Here is a 4,563-nt window from a genome sequence, read left to right on the forward strand (position 1 = left end):
CGAGAACACATAAAGACTATATTTCCTTTCATCTCTGTACTGTTCAGCTGAAGTTTGTGGGCTGGCGGAAGAAGATTCGATTACTCACGCTGAAAACCATATAGGAGGAGAGAGGTCTTAACAAAGCGCTTAGATAGGATTAAGGGGAAGTGGAATGGATTCAGAATTAATGGCACAGATATCCTTTGGGTTGCCCATGAAACTGCTGGGTGGTTTCAAAGGCTCGTATGGCCATAAAGGACTTTGCTGGCCCGTTCAGGCTGGGCGGGCTGGTAGATATACACAGAGGCTTTGGCCCGGAAGATTGCCATATTCGTCATCGCAGTGTTGAAGGAGGTTCCGTAAGGGGATAGAGCGAGGAGACCCGTGTGGGTGGTGGCGAGCATCATCCTATGAAGATGATGCGAAATTCATGTGCCTGAAGTTGGTTGAGTTACCCTCCACTCCTGCTTGGGGTTTTTAAGGTTAGAATTGACTCCTATCTCCGTTGTTAGGGGTAGACTGAGGTTGTCGTTGCTTGTGTGTCTTTGAGCATTCTGAATTTCTTGGCGTTTTCTGTGCCGATGGTGTAGAAATCCTCGATCGAAATGCGAGGAACTATGATACCACTGCTGGGAATGCCACAGGGTCCGCATGCCACAGGTTCACCATCTCCTCCACGCCAGATCTGGTCGTGGATATTGGATCATAGACTGACCATAGTCGTGGTGCGGTCGCAACCTGTTCTTTAGTACGTCGGTGCGACGGCTGTCAAAAGTCCAAACTGTTACGGAGAGATGTCAGACGAGGGCGTTCGCCTCCTGGTGCCACCAGAGTCCTCAAGTTGGTTTTCTTCAAGCTTATACAAAAGACGTATCAGTGATCCCTCAGACTCCTGAATAACAAGTTGCTCTCCCCTCTCCTTGTTAATGCTTGTGAATCTAGAGTGTGTACGATCCAGTGTTTGTCTCAGTTAAGATACTTCAGTTACCCCCCTCCTAATCATCTTGTTCTGAGAGCTGTAGACGAAGATTAGGACTTTACTGCCTTCTGAAATTCAGGAGCCGTCTAGCACGTGCCTAAGGATATCCCTACCCCTTCTCAGGTGCGTCAGGGCGAGAGGGAGTTGGTCAGGCAGATGCTGAGGGAAGGGATATAAGATGACGTGGGAGAAGGAAGCAAAAGGTATGAAGTATACAAAAGCCAGTGCTACCATTTGTGCCACGCTCGGTAGCAGGATTATACTCCCTGACTGACATTTTCCTCCTCCTCTTCATTCCTCTCCGGCTGAGGATTTAAGATATGGTTATTCCTCCGTGGTTGATGTGATAAGCGTTGAGCCGGGTGCTGAGCGTATCCCTCCCTTTTCCATTGCAGTTCATCGTTAATGGAGCGACTTACTTAACGACAATGGTGTTCCGCAGGGCTCTAGCCTACGGCCTAATCTCTTTCTCCTCTCTGTATGATCTCTCTTCAAAGTCTAACCCAATTCACTCTACTGCTCACGATTCCTCTTTACATACGTCAACTGACTTTTCCCTTCCCTCCTCCTCTTAATCACTCAATCTCTATCACGTAATGAGAATTTATTTCCTTTCTTAGTTCAGGACCTCTGCAGCCACTCGGAATAGGGAAGCTGTAAACTGGTTGAATCTAATACACAACTTCGTATTAATACTCTTTCTAGGTGACAATCGTCTATCAAATTTGGGCAAATTCGTGAAAGATTTTGAAGCATTGCTGGTAGGATACTACTGCGACAGAATCATGTCAGGCAGAAAAGGCAGTAGAAAGAAAATTACCATCATGTTGAGGGAAAAAAAAACAGTAGCAACAATACTTTTCAATCATCCTTTAGCTACAGACTAGTGTCAAAGTACGCACCACCCATAACAATTTCTTTCACAAATAGAAAAGTCGGTTCTCAAACTGCTTGATAATTCAAAGAGGAGGGGAGAGGGGAATCTTTTAGAATATGAATTAATGCAGTCAGTGCACAAGATACTTCACTGCATCATCTGAGTTTAGGGTATACACTAAAATCAGATTTTTTGAGAATGTCGAAGTTAGAATCTAACTCTTAGTAAGGCGATGGGGAGAAGAGGAAGAGGAACATTCTCCTTCTTCAAGGGCTTTGGTAAGAAGCAACTACTTCGGTAAACCCAGCAAGTAACGCTGGTAATGTGGATCTTGTATTATGATCATCGATCCTTTAATGAATCGTGCATTTCTCCTTTTTTTTTAAGAGTATTTTGGGAAATATGTGGATCTGATTTTCATCTGCATTAAAACGAGCCAGTTCTGATTAAATGCAGGTGCTCACATCTCCTGAGTGCCAGGGTATATGTTGTGTGGGGGTCAGTGTACACGTCTCTTGAAAGCTAGTGCATGTGTATGACTCCTGAGACCCCAGTCCACACGTCTTTCCTGAGGTCCATTGCACCGACCTCCTGAGACCCAGTGCACACGTCTCCTGAGAGACAGTACAAACGCCTCCTCAGACCCATTGCACAGGTCTTCTGAGAAACACGAATCGAAAATACGAATCAGTGAAGACTCACGAAACTTGAGAACAACACTCAGAAACTCACGAATGACTAATTATGGTCTTTGATATTCCTCATTCCAGTGTTTTTGACACCGAATCTTTCCAGAGAAGATTATGTACAATTGAAAGATCATGATTATGATGGTGAAATTGAAAGATTAAGAATGTGATGGTGAAACTAAAAGGTGAAGAATGTGATGGTGAAACTGAAGGATCAAGATAAGTGATGGTGAAACTGAAGGATCAAGATAATGATGGTGAAACTGAAGGATCGAGAATATGATGGTGAAACTGAAGGATCAAGAATATGATGGTGAAACTGAAGGATCAAGGATATGACGGTGAAACTGAAGGATCAAGAATATGATGGTGAAACTGAAGGATCAGATTGTGTTGTTAAAACTGAAAGATCTTGAATTTGGTTGTGAAAGCGAAAGACCAAGAATATGATGTTAAGATTTTTGAAAGCTCAGTCGTAAGACAATACAACCGGAGGGTGTCATTAATATCTATGCTGAAGCCAGTGGTCATCAACAGGAGATTAAAACTGAAATACCAATGATTCTCTGAGATCAGTTGCAACGCAGAGAGATAAAAGAACAGGAGATATATATCTCTCTCTTCGGACCAAACGTCCAGGGAAATGCACCGGGTGCAGACGAAACACGAACTAAAGATAACATCACGACACGAAAGCTCTCCTCATCCCAGGCGTTCAAAATGGACCAGTATTAGATTTCAAGACGCAGACATACGAAAAATACTTCAAGTCTGAGCGTTGAGGATTTATCAGTGAAGAGTTCCAGAGTAAAACAACCCATGCAAAGGCGCGCAAACAGCGAGGGACCAATGGGTAAATATCTTGTAAGAGGACGCTTATGATAGTGGAAGAGATAAGAGAGAGAGAACTGCGATAAGGGTACAAGAGCAAAAGGTTACTTAAGGGAGAAACACCTGTGATCTTGATGCACAACAGAAGAGGCGCAGATAAAGGCAGTCGTAGACCCGTGGCGAAGTCGTTTGTCAAAGTCTGTTTGCAAACGTATGTTCGGGACTGCTTTCAATCCACTCTAATTGGGATATGATATCTTACGTTAACCACATCCTGTCGAAGCAAAACGTGTTTACCCACGCGTTTGTATCCATTACCACAAGTGAGATCAGGCAAAGCTAGGCTTAATAAGCACCTCAGGTAGAGGTGATTAAAGCCCTTGAACATCTTTCTTGCCTATATTAAATCACATCTTAACCTTCTCTTTTCTGAGCTGATTACGTTTAGAAATATCCCAGGAGCCGAGAGTGGATCTGTATTGATTTTCAAGACATTACCTCGAGCAAATGAATATTATTATGGACGAGTGAAATGGATTACATTAGTATCTCGTTGTAGATCCCACCAAAGAATGAATGAAAACTAGCCTTCGCTTTTCTAAGTCACATAAGCTCAAGTCGTCTAATAGGCTCACGTAGGATTTATTTCTCAGTCCAGGGATTATCTTGATAGTTGGCCTCCTTAATAGTAGGCCTGTATACTCTCCATTCTGTCTACTTCTTTGTTTCAAGTAAGGTGACTAAATCTGAGCACAGTATTCAGGGTGGAGACGCGCCAATGAAGTCCATACACTGAGGGTAACTTCCTTTGCCTTAGATTCGAAATCTCTACCCGTGACTCCAAGAATCCTGTTGGCCCTCTCTAACTCCATCTGTGTGAGGCTACTTGGCTTTAGGTCACCAGAGATTATTACACCTCAAATCATTTTTTTCCTCCTTTACCTTTTGGAGCTCATCAGAATTCATGCTGTAACTTACCTTCTCCTTTCTACCACCGATCTGTAAGACTTTGGATTCATCAGTGACAAAATTCATTCACCATTTGGAAACCCAGTTCCTCATTTCGTTTGCTTCACTTTCAAATTTGCAGACGATCGGTATCCGCTTAGAATTCATTCCTCATCTTAGTACTGGATGCGAATTTTGATAAGTTGTAACTCAGCTCATTATGAATGTCATTAATGTATGTAAGATATTCAGGAAAG

Source organism: Panulirus ornatus, chromosome 9 (genome assembly GCF_036320965.1).
Source record: "Panulirus ornatus isolate Po-2019 chromosome 9, ASM3632096v1, whole genome shotgun sequence".
Taxonomy (NCBI): Eukaryota; Metazoa; Arthropoda; class Malacostraca; order Decapoda; family Palinuridae; genus Panulirus; species Panulirus ornatus.